This window comes from Colias philodice, chromosome 2 (assembly GCF_061535455.1).
Source record: "Colias philodice isolate Cphi_HAF_F1 chromosome 2, ilColPhil1 Martin Lab GWU primary, whole genome shotgun sequence".
Taxonomy (NCBI): domain Eukaryota; kingdom Metazoa; phylum Arthropoda; class Insecta; order Lepidoptera; family Pieridae; genus Colias; species Colias philodice.
The window spans coordinates 8,329,223-8,352,653 of record NC_143087.1 but is presented as its reverse complement, the minus strand read 5'-3'; the positions used below and the strand labels follow the sequence as shown (position 1 = coordinate 8,352,653).

Here is a 23,431-nt window from a genome sequence, read left to right as displayed (position 1 = left end):
AATATATTATAGTATTTAAAGGATGGGAGCTATTTAAGATATTGTTTTGTGTAAATATAACTAAAGTTCATAATAGTGTAAAATATTCCATCTAATACATAACAAATACTTATTGATTAAAATGCGGGAAAATTTCCACTTTGAAAACTATCAAACATAGAAACATGATAATTACAACAAGAAATGAATACAGTGATAGTTAAAACTCAATTTTAAAAACTATAGCTAAACATAAAGATATCTCAAACTATTATAACGCGATCAAATCGAAGTACCTATATCAAATGTGAAAGCTTTCTGAGGAGCTTTCACACTTTTTGTTTACGTCAAGTACAAAGAAAAAACATCACACGCTGTCTATTGAAATTCTCCTACCTCGCATAAAATTTTCCAATATTGCCACTTTTTCCAACGTTTTATTCAGATCACTGTCCTTTAAGTATATAACGTTGCATTTTATAGCAGCTCAGCTTTAACATTAGTTCGATGGCTATCTTGTTTGCTTTTATCCTTATAGAAAATTTTGTGCAGCCCACTGAATGCAACGACGGGCCTTCCAATATCACGGGGATTATCCGAAGTAAAACGTAGTAAAGTTTAACACTATTTTCATGAAACTAGACTTAGAAGAGTTCAGAATACGGTTTAAATTTGAATTTGCCGGGCAGAATTTGTATTTTGCCTAAATATCGGTAACGGATTGGCGCGGTTTCACGTGGAGAGATAAGAGTACAAGTACAGTGATACATTGAATGTATTACTGTGCTGTGGTCTGCTTTGTGCTCTTACGTCCAAGCGAACAATATTATTCTATTGTTATTACCCTTTTGTATATTCCAAAGCAATTTGAGTAAGCATTGTCCATCCTGCATGAAACAATCGCGCTAACGAATATCATAATTTTATTAACCGACTGTTTGCTATATGTGGCATAATGGAATGCTTTTATATTCTATTGTAATTATTGAATACAATAATAATTATTAGTAAATTATTTATAGGCTGACAATTATTATAATGAAAGCTGCTAAAGCTTTAGTTAATGATTTGTACAAACATGTATGTATATTAAAATTACATTGCTACTACTAATCTTGATAATTTGGTGAGACATTGAAACACAATTAAATCTTAACATGAAAATTTTCGTATTTATGGCATTCGTGGAATTAATCTTCATTATATATCTTAAAAATATATATATATTGACTCCTTTGAAAATAAATTCACAAGAAAATAATTTTGTATCCGGATATAACTTGTGTGCAGTGCTAGTCTTGTGAATTTCTAGGTAAATGAATTCATTACGTGATGTGTGCACTGAAAGGCCAAACTGAGTGTTATCATTGCTCTGCAGTGAATTGATATAAACTTCATTTCGTCCACATTTCTTGTCATACCTACCAAACTAAAGATTAAATTCAAAACGTTAAAATATTTTTAATAGGAAGTAAGGTTTTTATCTGTTAATATCACTTTATATCAGAAATTAATAAATAAGATATCACAAAAAAATCTTGTCACTTAACATGGGATGTTATTTGATCCAGATACAGCTATTATAAAATTCGATTTACTCGCATAATCCTTGAATTAGGTAAGCTATTCAATATCAAGCATAAAGATTCTTGAATAATAAAGAATAACTTTTCCTCCATTAAAATGTAAACCACAGCTAAGGAAGTAGGTCACTTACAATAATATATTTGTGGGGTTTTCCCGATAGCCGTTCTTCATACAAATATCCTCACCTACTTCATGTATTTATCGATAAACCGAATTTCAGCGGTTCTACGAAAATAACAAACAACTTTTGCATTAGTTTATTAGAAATATAATCTGCGAACTATTTGGGCTTATTTAAAGAGTCTAAATTAAACGAAGGCATTCGGAAACATAAACAGAAGAGAATGGATTAGGTCGCGGACGTCTGTCTCCGTCGATCACTGACACGGAGCTAATTACATGTAAATAAAAACAGATCGCTTGATCTGACTCCGTCCGCTTCACTCAACCCTCTCGGTACGTTGAACGGATTGACCCTTGCTCCTCGTATCGACATTATCGCCGATGAGTTTTTGAATTTTGATGTTTAAACAGGATATTATATCGTTACGCGTCATCAACGTTTACGTGTTAGACGCGCTTGATTTACGAATATAATTTGTAAACAAATTTTTCGGTTAAAGTTTCAGCATTACATTATTATTGTTCATTAATCATTAATTATTGTTTACAATAATACTAGGCTTCGCGTATTTGTTTTTTGTGGTAAGTGTATATTATGTATTATATTCTGACATATCCTCTCAATATAATATGGGAATCTAACTTTAAAAACATACCTACCATATTACTTAGTACACTTACTAAAATAATAATTAAACTAAAATGTAATATCTACCAGCAAATACGTAATCACATGTGTAACACAGCGTTAAAGATATTTCGTGTTCATTTACATTTTCAGAGCAGGAAAATATGACATGATTGTTTAAAATATAAACATGAAAATGTTCACACAGTGTTATAATATACTGTTTATATTAAATGGGGGATTATTGACCTTTTAATGTTTGGTAGTAAAATCAATCAATAACAGTGTATAAAAAGGTAGTCATTAATTGTATGAGGTACAATGTACAGTGTACAGATAAGGTTACACTGTTTCAATAGGTAAAGATGATATTTTTATAATGTAAATAACAATATGAAATATATATACCAATATGGCAAAATTGTGGTTAGTAGCTAAGGTAATTCTAATGTTTATAATACAGTTAAGACTAATGAACCTTCCATTGTACTACATTACCTTAAATTCTGTTAGATCGTATCGCACCGTACGAAAACTTGTTCGCCCACATTGTTGGTATATTTTTATTCCTAGAAAATACATATTGCTTTATGGCCGTACACGGGCAGACAACAGTATTCATAATTATATGGGAGCGTAGATCCCCGGGGTGCAGTAAACTGACAGGCTCGGTTTGCGAATTGCGATATCGGCTCACGAGTAGTTCGCTTCAATACACCTGTGACACGCGAACTGAACACAGCCATTATTTCGAGCTTCGCTATTTGACCGGCTCCATACTGCCTCCATAGAGGCAGTATGGAGCCGGTCAAATAGCGAAGATGCCATAGCATATCGTAATATATTATGTACCTACACATGGTAAATGATGCACTTGATGATGGAAGCGGCAATGTTTTTTGAATGTTTGTAGAGAAACACAACAAGCGAATTAGCTGGAGATTTACAATAGTTTGGGGATTGAAAATGACGTGCATATAGCGAAACAATAGACGAATAAATAGTTAAGACTGTTATCACAGATAAGCTAAACAGATCATTTTTGGAACAAAATTTTATCCGGTATCATAAAAATATATATAGAGATAATACCGGTGTGAGATAACACCGGTATTGCAACTATACCGGTGTGCTCTATAGGCGGCAAATTTATGAATAGTAAAATATAGGAGGCAATTGAACGTGCCCTATGTTTTCCAAATTGTTCGGGTTATTGTCGAGCTATATGTCTCCGAAAGAGCGAGTTAAATTGAACACGTAGGCGAAATAACAAGGTAACTATCTACTACCGTAACGTAATTTATGACAATGCTGACATGACTACAAAATACAAATCAACAGCTATAATCCTCCTGCGGCGTATCTTGCTAGTAAATTATGGCTATATTTAAATTTATTGTTAAATTGTAGCTGTGAGCAGCTATATATTAATGCGGTCGTAAAATATGGTATCTGATCTTTTATTTCTAGCTACTTACAGGTATTAAATTGCAACAATCTTCTAATAGTTTTTAAGATTTAAAATTATGTGGCAATTTAAATTCATAGGTATTAAACTTTGTTACTCAAAATTATGTCTTTAATGAAGACTCTAATCGGTTATATTTCATTTCAGAACAAGATGTTAAACTATGAAAAATGTAAGCTAACCTAATCGTTTTGCGAGGGAAATTGTGTGAGAATATTTCACTTATGTTTATTAAATTTTCTCTCCGGGGAGACAAGAAAATGTAAAGGCAGTTTCACAGCGCACATGCAACAAGGCACAGTCGCGCGGCACATTGGCTCGACACAAAATATTGTGCACCCCGAGTAAACGCACACTAACTTTCAATACAATATAAATTGCACTTTCAAAACGCCATGTACCTCAAAGCATATACAGGATTTACAGCTTTAATACCCAATGTGAGGGCGCATATTGAAGGAACCCGATAGAGCGCGAGAGGCGGCATAATACCGGTAATGTGGTGTCGCCTTTCTGTGGCGAGATAAGGGTACGCGACATTGACTATTCAAAGGGTTGCGGTCTTCAAAATTTGCGCTCAATAAGTTCAAAATACCTTCGGTATATCTATAAAGTGAAGCGAAATTTACTGTTACTAAACGCATCGCGGTTTAAACGTCTGGTTTTAATGATATTTTAGACGTGATTCAGTTGATTCAATGGATGTGCAGTTGCGAGCTTTATTTGAACGATCCTAATTGTGCAGAGAGTGGAAATTTAGTGCTACTGTTAATGTTTAGATATCTATTGGAATAGATTATGTGTTTATTTGCCAGCAAATTATTTCGTATACAGTATTGCAATTCGACTGTTCTTAATTAACTTTAGGTAGATTTATGTTTAGTTAATAGTCATATTTATTGTGTATGGAAAATTTAACATGATTTTAATATAAGTAATAGCTGCAAAAATATTGATAAACTTATAGAAATAACAGTCAAGTGTAGTAATGATCATTAGGTGGTTTGGTGCAATAAATTGATATTAAACGTACGTGTAAAACTGATAATCCATTGACCTATTTAAACAAGCTTTTAACAAGTAGATAGTTCTAGAAACGTTAAGCTCCCGCGTTAATTTATCACCTGGATTTATTTACAGTTAACGTTAATACACAGTAAATGTACGGTTCCGTAATAAAAATACGACCACAGTACGGCACGCATCGGAAATTAAAGTAATTCCATCCACTGATTCCACGAGTGTGCGAGTTGGTTTATTTATTTGCAATTTGTAGGATATCGCTTGTAAGGTACCTTAATGAGGCAATAACAATAAATAAAGACCCAAAAGTTTTCTAACCACTTCACCCTCATGTATCCACGGACCCTTGCAAGAAAGCTATACATATGAACACGAATAAATAACTCACTTATTATGTAGATTGGGAGTCCTTCTATGAAAATGACTTGGGATAAACGTACAAAAAAGTAGCGTTTATATATTCAAATTGCAATGTTAAAAGATTAGAATCTATTACTAGAATTACTTAAAATATGTAGTAGTTTTTCTGGATGTTATTTTTTATGTTATTTAATCTTATAATAAACATTTATTGTAGTTGCATTAATAATTTCATTAAAATAGGTTTCAATCTTCATCCTTACTTATAAATACGATACAGAGATACTTTTTTATATACACCAGTTGATAATAATGAACGTGCACTGCAAAAGGATCAACCGAAAATTTATATCGCTCGGGAAGTGTATTGGATTTTCTCAAAGGTAAATACAGCTGTATGTGGCGTGTACCCGTAGAGCGTACATGCAGAATCAATGTACTCAGGTCAGGTGTTTCCAGGATCCCTAGAGAGCAGTAAAGTCCCGCCTTGCGGTGGCCCTGTTACTAGTAATAAGAGACGCGGTACTTTTATATGTAGCTATGTATCTACAAAGATATACGGTTTGTAACAACCGAGGTCGCACACTACACAACTCACAGACCAAAACTTATTAACGGAATTGAAAATATTCCTCGCGTATCGATATATTATACTGTGATATAATAAAAAACGCCATTGGCTCATAAAACGATTCGACGGTGTTGTAAAAAAAATCAAAAATTCTGATCTCGGCAATAGCTCGCAGCTAGGCAATTTGTTTTGCAATTCTTTTTTAAAACATTGTCACTTTTGATACCGTGTTTTAAAATAAAACGCGTCCTGCGATTACATTGATGCGGCTAAAAATGGAAATTAATATTGCATCGTTTTTAAACGTTTATTTTCATCAGTTTCATATTTGTTTGTAAGTTTAACGTAAAATGTTTTCCTCGCTTAACGACACAAACAACAGAATAAATAGCAAATAATATTTCCCTGTTGTGGCAGCTATTACGTTAGATACAATATATTGAAATAACAACATTATAGTTGTTTGTTACAGGACAAGCACGTTGTGACGGTCGGGATGGCGACCACAGAATGCATTTCATTACGAATACATTGACAAGCAGCCCGTTGTCGATTAATGTTTCACAATAATGTACAAAAACGCATCGTTATTCAACAAATTTCGCAACACACGTTGAAAATTGTGAGCTTAATTTCACTAATTACAACGCTGACTGTAAATCGAGCACCAAAAATAATGTTTACTTTATGAAAAATGATTAACTGTTCCGTAATAATTTATATTTGAATCGATTTAATTACAGCTTTAGGGAAGGGATCAATAATTGAGCGGCGCAAATTAACTTGTTTTGCGTTCTTAATGTGTGAGTACAAAGGTGTTTTATACGTAGATGTATAGAGGTGGCAATGATATAGTGTCGGGCTGGCGGTCGCTCCCTCAGGAACGATAAACCCTTCGTAGCGCTTCCCGTCTCCTCTTCTTTATGGGAAGGCCGGAATGGCCAGCCCAGGTGAACAGGTAGCTAGATTGCGAAAGTATTTTTAAAACATCTTGTCGGTCGTTCGGTGTTTTTCCTTTGTTATCAAATGTGTTGGTATTTTCGATACGGTGTATCCGTATCCATAATATGTCGGTGGGCTTTAGTAATACACTCGATGAGATAAGAAAGAATACTTCGCGCGAATGAAAACCGCTCGAATCGTGAGGTATATTAGCGCGGTGTAAAGCTTTACATTTCCAAAAAATAATCACGTTCACAAAAGAACATCAAGGAATAAATACGTCGATATTTCATGTTCAATGTATTAAAGCATTACATCTGATTCCTTTAATCTTTGGACGTTCTAATTTCTCCGGGAACCAGGTATTGGATTTGATCGAAGACATAATAGGTCACCGATAGAAAAACTCAGACATCCATTAGCTATTTCCATTTCAAACAGCCCAGGTCTTTTATCGCATGTTGTAGCAAACGTTGGTTTGATATCTTCCTAGCTTTATTTGCAAATCGCGTGCCACCCGTACACATTTACACTCGTAATACTTACTTGTTGAATTACCTTTTGTAATTCAAGTTGAATTTTGTTTGGATTACGGTTTTTTATTCTCGAAATACGACGAAACAATACCTTTGTTTTCTCATTCCATTAGGTTTTTACCACTGATTTGAGTTTCAATCGTGACTCCATTGTAAAAGTTCTACGAATTTTACGAGCTAATTCTTATTTAACGGTGCGGTTAGCAAAATACCAATAAGCGCAGTGCATTTAGATTTTATCCAGTATTCTGTAACAAATTGAAAGCTAAGAAAAAGCTAGTTGATTGCAGTGGACTCGTGCACATCCGCATGAGGCATGAATTGGTAATGAGGGTGTGGAGGTGCATTTTGTGGAAGCCGCAGTTTGCCACTCCGGCCCACGACTGTGTTGTGCTAACAACTACTCTTGCAGATATATTATTTATTTTAGATGACTATGAACTCAGCCTCGAATGTTCTCTGTATTTTCTTTTCTGACGATGCATTTCGGAGATTTGTCTCGCGTCCAAGATAACCCTGATTTATAAATTGGAGATATATTTTTAAGAGATTATAATATATGTGATATTATCGGATATTTTCAGTTTATTTTCAAATTCCATAGCTACAATTTAAAATTGAAAAAAATTACGCAGGTGCTTAACGTAAATACAAAATACATTTTAGTATCTGGTCCATACTACACGTACCTACTTATATCTAAATTTGTTGTACATTACACACAGATTTAAGCTCCCAATTAACTTACTACGGTACCTATCCTATATTAGTGTGGTATTAAGGAAGTACCAAAAGTCAACTGACCTTTTTAGTACCATTTAGTCACCGTATTCGACCAATTATGGAAGAGCAAAGCACATAGAATTTTACTATCCATCAGATTTTACATATCAGCTTCGGTGAAATAGCCGCTCGTTTGATTAAAGCTAATTTGTGTTAAAACAGCGAGCAAACTCCTAATTACCATGCAAATTGATCGTTCAGATATTAACCGCAAATATAAAATAGTTCGCTATTTACGCTCGCCTCAATGTTCCACCGCGTTACTATTTTTATTATAATATTGTGCTTATAACGATATCAAGGTGTTATTTTAATAAAAAAATATCGCTGACGGTGATTATTTAATTTGTGTAAAGTTTCTTGATCTTTAACATAATAAAAAATATGTTTTATGTGATTAGGTTCGTACTTAACTATTTAGGTTAAACATAATATAAGCATAATTGGCTACATTATAATAAGTTTGTAATTGCTATTAAGTAAATAGTTTCCAACCATTTTAATAAACGTATACTTACTCACAAAGTTTTTAATTAACTTTACTTAATCATTCATATTGACAGTAGGTAGGTAATTCATGCTTTTTATACTTTAAAAATTCCGGTATAAATTATAATATTAATATTAATTTTAAGTAATACTGCTATCCTAATACATTTGCACGTAAAACTTTTATGTAAACCTATTCATATTTCAAAGCACACAAAATTAATACTCAAGTACCTACATAAGATGAAGTTTCTTTATTATAGTAAACGTTTGATATTAGTAAGTAGCAGTAGATAGAAAGCTTTAAGTCGTCCATTTAATAAAAGAGAACTATGAGAAAAACGCTGTATGGAAGATAAGTAGTTGCGAAAGTGATATAAAAGTCTTGTGCAACCAATTATGTCTATGAACGAAGGACAAGGAGGCCGCGCACTGAACGAAGCCGGATGTCAACATTTACTCATGCGATTTTCCCCCGGGGCCGACTGCAAAATGATATGCGCTTTACTCTTCTAAAAGACGGAGGATGCAATTCTATACGAGAAAATTTACATAGATCGTCTTAGATAGCGCATAAAAATTGCTTTGGCAAAGGATGAAAACGTTAATTTAGTAACGGCACTGAATTCTGAATCGTGCAAAAATGGAGTGCAGTTTTTCTTCCATCGCCTTTAAATTATAGAACGAGGTGTTCGATAAATGATCAAATCGCATTTCTAATATTGAATTGTAAAATCTATGCACGCTCTCGAACGGGAGCGGCGACCAGAGTGCGCGTCACCGGCGGCCGAGGGAAGCTGAAATCACGAAAGCAAACATTGACTTTAGACTTTTACTCTTTTACCCACTTAGCTTAACTCCCAACTGCACTGCAAATCACTTCACTCGAAACGTAAATAAACTTTCATAATATATTCTAAGTCTTTAAGTCTTCCATAAATCAACCCCATATCGATTTAAAGAAACACGATACATTATTGCATTCCGATTTTCTTTGCCGCTACTAGCTACACGTAGTTTTATTTGTTCGAAAGTACTTTCAGCTATTGTATTACGCTCACAATACAGTATCAATGTTTGATATTGAATCTAATGTGTTTGTGTTATTCCTTTTAGAGAAAATTAACTTTAAAGCGAATGAAAATTTCAAGATTTTATTGCTTTTGTTACTTTTATGAATATCATAACTGTTTACCCACTTTTACCTGTACATTTGTAGATTTATACAAATAATTTCGGTTTATTGGACCAATCTTCTTGGAAGCAGCCTCGTATAAGTCGAGTCAAATATTTGAGTCGGCGATTGAATGATTGAAGATGCAACCACTTCATAGGTACCTGACCGTTTGAGAAATGGGTTGCATTTAATCTTTTCAGACGTTCTCAAATATCCTCTCATTAACTTGTGTACCCACTTCAGACATCGACGATTTGTTACTTTAAATCGTGCCGATAGAATGAAAGAGCGTAGAGATTTAAGGGAAAGAGGTACCTATTTCAGCGCCGTTATTCACCCCGAAGCGTTTTATTTCTTAACTAGCAATGCCCTGCGGTTTCACACGCATAGATAGCGATATCGTTACAGTGAAAAGTCTACTATAGGTCGGACTATAGGTTTAATTTTTAATCACATGAAAATCACCTTTACCCCGTCCCGCACTAAGGCCTTTTTTTTTTGTTTTAGTGGGGAAATCTTTCATAGATACCCACGGCCTCCGGGGGAGGGGCCGTGGGTTATGTCGGATTCCTACCGACCAAAACCCCACTGTGTTCCGTCAAGACGCATATTGGTAGAATTCCTCCGTGACCCCCGCACTACGGCCTGCTCGAACAGTATACCTACTATTTTCTGTAGATTGACATTTTTAAAAATTCGTTATATCTTTTGAATGGAATATCCAATTCTTTTCATTTAAAAAGTATTTTGCTGGTATTGAAACAGTCTATAATAAAACATCATTTAATGGGATAAGGATTAATATATGTGTATGGATAACATGGTTTGATTACTGTCGGCACTTCTATTTACTTTGAAAACGTAAAAAAGTTGTTGTAGTAACATAACTACTGAAGATGGACATATGGTATCGCGGACTTTCTTGTAGATATTGATCCACTCTATAATACCGTAGAACATTTTTTTGTTCTATCTTCAATAGATTCCGCAGCGCACGCGATGACAGAAGTTTTATTGAGGATTTTTTTACACCTTGGGTTACATTATTGCATTTTTGGTAAGGATCTCTAATTTTTTTGAAAATGCAATATAGCCTATGTTGCTCAGTAAAGATGCAGCTTTCTAATGGTGAAAGAATTTTTGAAATCGGTCCAGTAGTTTTTGCGTGAAAACCATACATACATACATACTTACATACATACTTACAAACTTTTCCTCTTTATAATATTAGTATAGATGCTGAGACGAAGATACTTTCTCATAAAGCGATCAGATGGATGCTTCCACGGCTAATTAATCAACTTTCATAAATTGTGAACGTTTGTCTGGGAAAAGTTAAAACACTTTCAATTAACGTTTTACTTTAATTTAATATTTCTAATTTATTATAATGAGCGTTAGTAATAATATTTTATTATGACGTGCTTATTATTATTTATAAGTGATGATCGCTTTTAACTTATAGCGATTTGTGTTGGAATTTTGAGTTGCATTTAATTTTTATGTGTCTTTAATAAATAAATAAGTTGAAGGCAGAAAATACGGTGCTATTTTCCGCCTTCCCTTGTTATTAAATTTCTACACGTGCACTGTTAATATAACCTACATACACATGATATAAAATATTTATTAGATATCTTTTACGTAGTATCGTCACATTCAAAACCAAAACCCAGAATAAAAATTTAACACCGTACAAACTTTCGTATTTTAAATTTTAAGTTCAAAATAAATGTATACACTTGTAATTAAATTGCCAACAAATTATTATGCAGAACGAATGTAAAATATGAACTAGCACCAAACATTTCGACATCTATTGCATTCAGTAAAAACAAGCCTAATTCGGAGCGCGTCGCCAGCCTGAATCCAAATGCAATTAGTTTAATGAAAGTTTAATGAACTGAGTCGCAGCTAATACAAATATGAAGTTAAAACAAAATACGCGAGTAAATTCAATCTTGTAGTGTGGAATTGATAATAATAAAATAGCTTAGATTCACATTCCGTTGCTTAGCGAGTTAGAGTGCATGCACTGAAACCAGGTAAGTAATTAACCTAGGAAGGAAATTGCCGTGTTTCTCGTAATCTAGTATTATATTACAAAATGATTCTAGATCCTCGCAGTTTTGTTGGGAATTGAACAATCGAATTTGGTATATAATTTATTTCGTTTATTACTGCTACCTAGTAGTAAAGTTCAAATAGATTTGCGTTCGTAGGCTAATTTATTAGATACAGTAAATTTATTTACAGACTGATAAATTATACCAGGCACAGAAAATATAAATGGGCATTGTGAAATAAAAAATTAAGTATACAAATGTCATCCTCATTTCAATCCCTGAAGGTGTATTACCTGGCAAACGATAAATATTTGAATATTTTATCCGAATTCTGATAAAGGGATGTAAATGACTACTCGTCCAATTTGCATTGAACAGATTAACGTCATAATCGGAGCGATTCAATCAGCGATCCCGAGAACTCTGGACAAAGGGAGCTGAGGGAGACGAGGCTCCGATGGCGCTAAGCGGATACTAATAACTTGAGATAAAATGCTAATTTTGTGTTCATTCGATTTTCAAAATGAGGACGGGATGAGACTAGGTCTATTTGTAGTGAGATTAAAACTAAAACGAAAGCTTTGTCTAGCTTTAGAAGGCTTCTCGTGCGCCGTAAACAAAATTCCAAAGTAATATGTTGGATAAAATGCTTTTTTTTTTCTTGATCTCGTATAATATCATAGGTGAGGTTACATAGATATCTTTGTGAACTCACCTATAATATTATACGAGATGTTTAAGGGACTATTATCGGAGTTCGCACTAAATCGAACGTCTATACTTTATAAACTATTTTTAAAGCGTTCCTTTATAAAATCCTAACCACATGGAGAAATACACGGAGCGCACTAGCTCCCTTTTAACTGTATAAAAATCCTTGACGTCGATAGCTCTCAATAGAGGGCTTACGCAATCCGATCTAAGTGAGCGCTTGTCATATTGATTCAGTGTTTGGTGCGAGTGTTTTCGGAAGCTAAGATAAGGAGAAACGTGCCTGCCGGAGCCGTGAGCGGACCAGCCGTGGAGACCCTTCGCCTTACAACTATGTAGGGTAATAGCACCTTGGGTCCATTTGAAATATTGCTCCGATTCTACATTACCGCGACAAAAACGAAGCCAATTTTTGTAGGGCTCTATTGTTCCACAATATACGATGGTGAACGGAAAAACGAATTACTGTTGACAAAATAAACAGGTGTACCGATACTATTTCGGAATGGATTTATTTTATATTGGTTGTTCCGATTTATTATTTTTTACACGTCGATACTATTTATAATATACTTTAAAATATTTTTTTATAATACTAACAAATTATACTTCATTGAACAATCAAATCGATCTGTACGAAACAAATTTCATAAAAATAATCGTCAAATGTTGACACTTCGAAACTGAACTTTGAGCAAGTTAAAGAATCCCGTATAACTAGATTAATGTACGGTAAGTGAAACTACTTCGCTTTAACTTGGCAACTTAAAGGAAATCGAGTTTTGTATTATTTTTAACGAACTGAAGCGCCTTTAGAATTCATTGGCTAAGAACCGAGTGGGGAACCGTTCATTTTACATGCTTAGCTCAGTTTCTTTAACGAAACTTAGACGACTCACGATTCAGTGACAAATTTTATTTATGACCGAACTTTAGTTGTGCAATTTAGTTTAAAACTTCTTCATTTTTGAGATAAAAATATCGCGTCTTAAAACAAATAAAATTCTGCTACGAAATCAAAAATTACTAAGTAGGTAGGTACTAATTCAATAAGCAAAAGACGAATAAAAATAATAAATTGTGATCCATAAATACCCCAATACTCCTTTTGACATTAGACAACACATAAAACAACATTGTTATGTGAATTTAAATTCGTATTAATTTAAAAGCCAATTAAGTTGTATAAGTTATTTACACGTAATTAATATATATACCGTGTTAATATTTCAGACGAGCAATAAATCAGCAAATAAGAATAATGAATAACCCAAATATAATATTTACATTAAAACCGGGTAATCTGTATTTACGGCAGATTTTCAAGCGAAGAGAAACCGCAACAAATGGTAGCTTCCGTTGATAAATCGCGTACCAACATGCAATGTTCAATTGTATTAAATTAGTCGACTAACTGGAGATTTGTGTAATTGAGTATCATATCTCGAGTCTATTGCATTTGTGATTAAGAAAGCGGGGAGTTAGCACACAAGTCAAACAGAAGTTTGCATAATGTCCCGCGTCGAGCAGGGTCGCTACTCATTAGGCAAATCGAATGGAGTTGGGAACGAATTATTATAGTAAATGTTTGGTAATCCGATCAGCCGAGAATGACCCATCACTCTATTTCACTTGACTATAATTTATCGGTTGTTTTGAACTTTGATTGTCTTTGATTTATTCTGGTCTTTGAATGATTAATTTTGTTATTTTGTATACGTATAATTTATGTTTTATATAATGCAGTTCATCTAGAGCTATAAATGTTTATTTTGTTCATTACCAGTGTTATTATCTATAGATCGCATTTAATTTCTATTTTTAACATGGCAAAAAGTAAAGTAATTGCTTTAAAGTGTTAATTGAAGACATTCCCTAAACTTAAAATTAAAATATATGATAATGCTTAATAAAGACCTAAACTTCGTTTACAAATTTAGGTACGTTTCGGTTCATAGGTATTTGTATAGTTAATTGCTGTAAAATAAATATTTCAAATTGTTATTATATCGTAAAAGGCACATTTTCCCTTAACTTTATGAAAACGTTTCGGTAGATTTATGAATAAAACCTTTCAGGGAAGATGCGAAGCCACATTGTAATTTAAGGCGCATGGAAGAAAACCGCAGCCTCCAAAATTAGACCGTTATCATTCCGCCGCTGTCGCCGCTCAGATCACCAGTTATGTGAGCCAATACACCCAACGAACAGAATAAATTTGCTTTATATCAGACGGTTGACCTTCATATCCAATATTGTTGCTTTTATACAAGGAAATATTTACCCGAATTCCACGCGTCCGACCTCTTCGTATTCCACTCCCCTACGTTCACTTTTTTAAGTTATTTGTCCTATTGGGCGCAATAATATAGGGAAATTGGAAGAGCTTAAAGCCAATACAATTGTGGAAATAAAAGATAATGTAATTTTACGTATAAAAAGGTTCCTCCATTTTTGTTAAACGGCCTAGTTGGGACAATCCTGTTATTATAAGGATCAAGAAAGCAAATATATGTAAATTTTATTATGTAAATATTTTAAGTTAGTCCAGTATATTTGTACAAAATATTAGGATATTCATGGTAGGAGATACATTTGTGTACTTTAATTTAGGGAACGTAGAATGTCTACGTGCCAAGAGATTTTAAGCATCGATCATGCGAGAAAGATTAATCGTTTTGATAGAAAATTACTGAATAAAAATGTGTGATAGATATGTGGACAATATGTGAAAATTCATGTAGTCAGCATATTATGTATTTTAACTAATCTATATTTTTTTTATTCAAAAGCATTTTAAAAGTCTGTTATATATCTACATAATAAATTTCTCATGTTTTTTTTTCTGTATAAAAGTAACTATATAATTTAATTAAAATATGTATATGTAATCTATCATCCGTGCTGGTGGTAATTTTTTAAAGACAATTCATACATTTCCTGCTACTTTAAAGAAATAATATTTCGTTTTATCACTTGATAATAATTAATGTCTGAATATTAGTAAGTCCCCCCGCCTTGTCTGTCTGTCTATTCGCGATATACTCCACTGCACCGATTTTAATTCTGTTCACCAATAGACACCTACGTAGTTTGATTTTGAGAAAAGTTTACCTGTGTAGTCAGTAAGTTTTTAATTTTGTAAAAACCCAAAAATATCACAAAAATACTGAAAGTTTTATTCCGAAATAAACTGTGCATTCGATGCATTCGTTCTATAAAAATATAGTGATACTCAATACTCATTCTTTATATTTCGAACTGTCAAAATAACATTTAATGCATTTCAGCCTGCCGTGTATTTTTTACTGTCGTATGTAAGTACAATCATAAACTAGATTCACCAAAAACAGTTGTATAGTGATTACTGAACTCCTATTCGCACTTTATTATGTTCATTAAAAATTAATATCGATCCGTTTCTAAAACATCACCTCGCGCATAATGACTAAAACCAAATTGTAGATCAGTTTAAGTGGATAAGTCGCAATTCCGTCACCAATCTGTGATTAGCTAATTAATTATTTAACAAATATTAGGTGTCGCTGTTACGAGCTGTTTTACGAGCGCATGCAATTAATTCTAAAAGCGCTGATTTAATATGTATGACAAAACGGTGTCGAGAATTAAATAAACATTACAACGTTGTTTCAGCTATATTTCGTTTGCGAAACAACTACAACTAAGCAGCAAAACATTTTCAGTCTATAGACATGTTAATAACTGCTGAGTATTATACCTACTGTATTAGACTAATTGCCCTAACAAACATAAATACCACAATACTGTTTTGGAAGCTAATAGTTCATATACGTTTGTTCATGAAATCCTGTGTATAAACATATTAGCGATACGATTATAATTGAAGCAAAGACGGATTACACCCATCATACTACTATAAAAGGAAAACGAAAAATACCATGTCAAATTATAATTAATTAGAATGTATGTTTCGTTATAGAGACAAAGTATAAAGGCGGAAAAGTTACTACACTCGACATAATGTCATACCTAATTAGTTATATTTCAAGTTTCAACGTATTGTCCTTATTACATTGAATAATATAAATTCACTCACCTCTCAATATGCGTTGTTCTGTATCAATAGGTATATTTAATCTGTATCACATCCACTTGATTTTTAATATTTAAGTTTATTGTTGCAATTAAAACTGAAGTACTAAATATGTACAAATTACAGCCGTAACAATAATTAGAAATATGCAATAGATGCATACTTAAAACACGTCAACTAGACTGACTTTTAAATTACAACTACCTTCATGTTTGTATTCTAAAGTTGAGTTTTTTTTCTGCACTGCTATTTGACATTTCAATTTTTTTTATTGGGTTTATATTCGGGTCGAGGGTTGCCACTACAGAAAAAGAAGAAAAAACAATTATGACACTTACTTTTTTCTATTTTCAAATTTCGAACAATTAAATACTTATCTAGGATTCATGAAAAATATTTTTTTTTATATTTGTAATGTGATAAGAAAGAATAGAGAAGAAGAAAGGCTAGATATTCATACAATGAAAACATTGTGACGTCAGAACGCTACATAGAATGTTCGAGCAATATGATTCGTGACGATGTTGATAAAATTCTGGCACAGAGATACCGCACGTCATCGCACTATACTCGTAGGTACTCTTGTTGGCCTCTTTGTGTGCCTCTTTTGGACTTCAATTAATGTGTCTAGTATTTTTACGGGAAAACCGTTTGAGGAACGATGAATAAAATGAAACTTTCAATCTATGATTCAATGTTAGATTTTCAAATTGAATGAGACCAATAAAAGAATAAGAAAGAAAAAGTTTTACTTAATTTCAAAGATTAATATCCAGGAAAACTGAAAAATCTATATTCTACTAGCGGTCCGCCCCGGCTTCGCCCGTGGTACATATGAAAAATAGATGTTGGCCGATTCTCAGACTTACCCGATATGCACAGAAAATTTCATGAGAATCGGTCCACCCGTTTCGGAGGAGAATGCAGACTAACATTGTGATTTGTGACGCGAGAATTTTATATATATTCTATATAACTGTTCAGGTAACTACAAAAATCATTTATTATCATTAAAACCTTACTCTTAAAAACGGCTTTTATCTTAAAACAAGATTAATTTATTGAAATAGCTCTTTCCTATTTTATATACGATATGCGAATATATATCTCTTACAATTTAAACAAGTTTAAAAACAATTTCATTGAAGCGTTTGTTAGTATTACAGTACATTGCACGCTCATTGGTTCACTTCATGCGTAATTCATACGGTCTCCGCGACGCATTTTAAATGTAATCACGTGAACGGGTAACTTTGCAGCTAATAAAACTTTAAATAACATAAACTAAATATAAGTCGCTTTTCCTGAAGCTGAATACAAAAGAAATCAATTGAAAAAAATGATCGAAAAGGACCTTTCCATTATGAAAGGAAGTGGGAAAGAAAGAAAGCGTTGTCGCGTCTAATTAGAAGTCGCGAGTCGAATTTTCAATGCACCTCCCCGCCTCGCCGTACTAATGGTAAACTGAAATAAAAGTTTATATTTACTGTGCGTGGGTTCTTTTCTCCGGATGAATATTTATACCATCCCATTCTACGTTTTTCACCTCAAAGTCTCAAGTTTTAAGGGTACGCTTTTTGTTAGTTAAAATTCTTTGACTTTTCTTAGAATTTAGAAAGTTAGGGGTGACAATATTATTTACGAAACTCTTAAGATGCTTGTTTTTTTAACTTAGACTTTTATTTATTTCACAAAATCTCGACCCAGGGCTTATTTATGACATACTGAAACGTTACTTAAAAATAACTAGGTATACTTCAGTCTTATAGCATCAGTTCTTAATAGTCAAAAATCTTGGTCGTTGCGCAAGTCGCAATCGTTAATTTCTTAAGTGAAATCTATTGCATACCTAACCATACATTTATGATATAATAAATTGAAATGAACATGGCTCCAACTTTAGCATCCCTGAAGGTGCAGAATAATTTGTTAAACAGTAATAACTCCGAGGATTAGCATGAGTCAGGGGGCGTCAGCGACAAACTTGCCAATAAGCCGCTGCCTTCCGGTACATCGAGACTCGCTTTACAAGAGTAATGATGCTTAATTTTAATGACGCGTCGCCGACCAGAGACACCCGCGACGTTCCTCCCACCGCCCGCGCCGGCCCCCGTGCGTGACTCGACTCACCAACTATATTTATAACTATAACATTCATATTGGAAGACTGCGACGACCGAAAGTCTGACGATAAATTTAGTTATTACTTGTGAAAATAGACGGAAGGAGATCGCTAACTTGTCCTCGTGAGAAGATAATGGATCATTCCGGGGAATGTTTTAGTCATTTTACGAAAAAGGTCTAGTTAAAAGCCCCTTTATGCAGGGCCGCGCCGACCCCCGGCAGCGCCTGTGTGCGAAACCTATGAAGCGCCTCTTTTTTTATAAAAATTCAATGCGCACCTTACACACACACACTTTCAATCAAATGATTGTTCATTTGTTTTGTTTTGCCTTAGCTATCTCGTTCGTTAAAATCGGAGAATACCCATGACCCCACCCCCGGGCCCCGCTTGCGTCGCACGCATCGCATCGGGTTGCGTTCAGAAACTCACTCATTCATATTTAGTCCACTCATTATATACATTTAAAAAAAAAAGTGAATTTGCGCATCTAATTTTTTGATATATTGTAGGGATACCCAGAAAAGCTTAACTTGAATTTTTTTGACCAAGATTTCCTATGAGCTTTCGCCGCCATCTTAAAAAAAAGGTGTAAAATTTGTTTTTCGGCAATAACTCGGCTATCCGATGAAATTTGGAAATCACTTATGACACTTTTTGTTCCTTTTTTTATGCTCTATAATTAAGTCTAGACCATTTTTTCCGTATCATGCATCGTTATCGAGATATTGATCGATAAAGTAAAAAAAATGTGTGCGTGTACTAGTGTACACACGTACGAAGTGAAACTTCTTTATGACCTTATTTTTCAAAAAACAATTTACTATATGCAACTTTACAGAAATACGTCGAATCACGCGTGGTAGGGATAAGAAAAAGATGGCGCGTAACGGAAAAAGTCACGCGTAACGAAAAAATGTTACACTCAATTTTTTTCCAACCCCGATAAAGAAGTTTAACTTCAAAAATTCAGGACACATTTTTAGTTTTTTGCTTTTTTTTGTTTAGGACATAATACATATACCTACATTATGTATAATATGTATCTAATACATATACATGTATTTAAAAAATCGAATTCGAACTTGTAGAGAATATTCAGACCTACAATTTTCTTTTTGGAGTTTTTTAGTTGGACAAAAATTACGATCTCCAGCGCGCCGCAGAGTCGGTGAATTCACGCTCACCGTCGAGCGAGCTGCTCGCTCGGTTGTGTTCGCATGGCGAATCGAATGGGAAATTGTTTAGGAAATTGATGGGATAAAAAATAAGTACATAGACCAGACTTTAGAACAAATTAAAGATCACACTAAAGTACATTTTTTAAACAAATAATTTGTTTGTGCAGTAAAAAAAAAGTTGAACTGTACATTTGAGCGAAAAAAGTACAACACACGGTAAAATGAATGAAAAATGGTTTCAAGGAAATTTTGTAATTGAAAAAATGCAAACACACTCGTCAAAACGGATACAATAATTTTTTAATTTATCGATCGATATCTCGATAACTATGCACGATACAGTAAAAATGGTCAGGACTTAATTGTAGAGCATTAAAAAAGGAACAAAAAGTGTCTTATAAATGATTTCCGAATTTCATCGGATAGCCGAGTTATTGCCGAAAAACCAATTTTACCCCTTTTTTCAAGATGGCGACGAAAGCTTATAGGAAATCTTGGTCGAAAAACTCAAGTTAAGCTTTTCTAGGTATCCCCTACAACATATCAAAAAAATAGATGCGCAAATTCACTTTCTTTTATTTGCCTTTTTTTCGGCCGAAATGAGTGGACTAATTTCATACTCATACAAACTCGGCGCCTCTACGGTTTAAAATAACTAGTACTTTTTCTCTTGTTCAAAGAACTGCCGCCGTTTTAACGTTGAGCTCATAAGGAATGTAACCTAAAACCCTAAACGTAAAATGAAACCATAAACGTGAATAATAATAAACATTAAATATTGAGAGACTTGTTCAATAAGCGTTATAGATGTTTTGTTGTTTACAAGGCCTATGTTGCGCCTATTGTACCTACTTACTTGTCGATACTCCACTACAAAAAACAATCATATAGGTAACAAAAATAATTTAGGTGGCAGTGGCGGCGCGGCGCCCCTATTGTCTTGGCGCCTGTGTGCGCCGCACACTTCGCACACAGGGGCGGCTCGGCCCTGCCTTTATGTGAAGAGTTTTTCGATTGTATGGAATATGTTGGGGCGCAGTTTTTTCGTTTCAGAAGTATCGTTAGGATCCGGGGACATTAGCGTCCATCAAAAGTTTAAATTTCGCTATTATGGCGGCTGGTATTATAATAAAGATTTTTCTAACGCAGTAGTTTTGGCAATTTATTACACAGTAAAAAGATTTTTTGATTCTATACTTATAAAAAAAATTAGTTAAGGGGTCAAATTTTGTAGTTGAAAATGTTTTGAAACAAATAAAAATAAATAATCGATAGGTACTAAAGTCACAAGGACTCTGAATACCTATTACGTACTTTAGTAGTGTAGGCAATTTAGCTAAATTAGAACCAAAAGTTGTGTTAATAAAGCTTTGTTATAAAAGCCAATTTCAATTACAAATTTACACACATTTTATTTATATTACATTTTGCTGATAGCACTATTTGTGTGCGGAAAAAGTAAACTGAAATGTTACCATAAATAAACGGCGAATGATATAAAATTAAAGACGTCCGCGGGCTATCGCGAGCGGACATCAGTCCAGCCGTCCGCGGCACAATACGGAATGAATATTGTTTACAAATACACCACATCCATCACGAAAACGTTTGTTGATACGACTGAATAGATACAGTTATTCTGTTTGCTGTTCATTTATTTAGTTATGTACACTAAAATGAATTTTGTTTTGAGCCAATTTCAATTTAGAGCAATGCTAAATGTAATTAAGGTATTTAGATAGATTACACGCAACATAACGCTATTAATGTAATAAGTAATTAGTTTTTACTTTACGATAAAATTAAATCGCAGTCAAGTATAAGTGTTATAAACAAAAGTCGAAGCAGATAGAACAAATATACCTGAGGTTATGGAAGGAACAATAAACAAGGCACCTTAGGCAGATAACAGCATTTTCTTCGGCAACAAATTGAATAAACACATCAACGTTCGCCTTAAACGACGAAAATACTAGTCCAATAACGTGGGGCCCTGAACGATAAATATTCAGCTATCTAGCAAACTCTACCTACCTACGCTTAGCGCCTTTGTACCTGAAAAGCTGATACCGCGTAAATAGCTTCAGAGCTTCAGGTATCTTCATTTTAGCGTGACATTAAAAAGTCAGTGTGCTTTTAGGTAAAAAGTTGTAGATACTTACACAAATAATAATAACAATCAACCATGAAAAATAATTAACAAATACTGGAAACCACACCAAATTGGATATATGTATATTTTGTTTTTAAAAGAATATGTCCTGCGACCAAATACTGCAGTAAGAACGAGTTCAAAAAGACGTGTTATCTTACAATTAACTTTCTTCACACCGATCTACATCTAATATTTAATAAATTTTTCCATTTCAATTAGTTGAGTTATATCCAGAAATGAACTTTTCTAATGAAGGTTACAACAAAAATTATTCCCTGTAACAATACCACAGTCTCATGCCACCTCTAAGCCATCCTTTAGAAACGGGTAGGTATATCGATACGGGAAATAAATATACCCCACTTACGCTTTCGTTTTTCAGTAGACACATAGCTGTGAGTAATTTAATGTCGCTTCGAGAAAGACGTATTATGGAAAATTTCTCATTGGCAGGCAAAACGCTGTCGGTGCGTACATATGTCGTTGCCTGAATTCCTAGGGTCACGTATCGGCTCCCTCTAATACAATTTGTTGGGAGACGCGCGTCATCCGCGGAATGCAAACAACCCAGCGTTCTACATAACAGTCATGACGATTATTTATTACGTGAGATGATATGGAATGAGTATTTTGTATCCGAATTTTAATAATCAAAGAGATGGTTAGATTATACCTAGGATCAATCAGATTTGACGGGCTTGGTAACAGTTAACCAAAATTTAAGTAAAAATGTATGCACTATGCAAGCAATTTTAATAGGAACAGACTCTTTTATTTATTTATGATGTGAGAGATATTAATAATTTGGTATGATTCGTTTTAAATATATTCCTTTAAACAGGTAAAATGATAATCTCACGTCTCCTTGTGGATCATGTGAAAAGCTATGGACGGATATTGATAGACGATTTAATTTTAATTATTTCAACACATAAATCTGTTTACTATGAATAAACTAGCTCAATAAGAAAGTTTTTTAGAGATAGGTGAGTGTAAATTTGATCTGCTTTCACAAAACAAAGATTTCGAAAAAAGCTGTGATAAAAAATACAAGTGTATTCATATGAAATTTCCTGTTATAGTGTATGATAATAAGAAATAAACTACACATTGTGAATTTTTCGTGCTTTGTGCATGAAAGGAAAATCTCAAAAAAACTTGAGTCAATGTTTTGATATAGATATTGTTAAGGGGAAAAATTTGCATTATATTTACGGCACACGGTACGGCCATGTTTACAGCGATATTGCACTCGAATTATTAAGTCTTGGCGGCGTTCACCCGCAAAGCAAACTCATGAATAATAGCCATGAATATAGTAAACTAGGAACACGATGTGCACAGCCTAGGGATTATCGGAATTTATGTGGCACGTGTGTGACGCACCTTCGCTTGTTTCCAATGAGGGCCGTCGGCTCGAAGAAAAATATTTTTGTCGGAGAGCTTAAATATTGA

At 33.8% G+C, this 23,431-nt stretch overlaps 1 protein-coding gene across 1 annotated transcript in view; it reads right to left on the bottom strand.

The window, feature by feature from the left end:
- The window catches only part of LOC149490641 (uncharacterized), a 179,363-nt gene extending 162,636 nt beyond the window's left edge, over positions 1-16,727 (bottom strand). The window contains exon 1 of the mRNA XM_089707034.1: positions 16,522-16,727. The gene's annotated coding sequence lies outside the window, so the exon portion shown is untranslated. The remainder of the gene's footprint in view (positions 1-16,521) is intronic.
- Between the last annotated feature and the right edge of the window lie 6,704 nt (positions 16,728-23,431).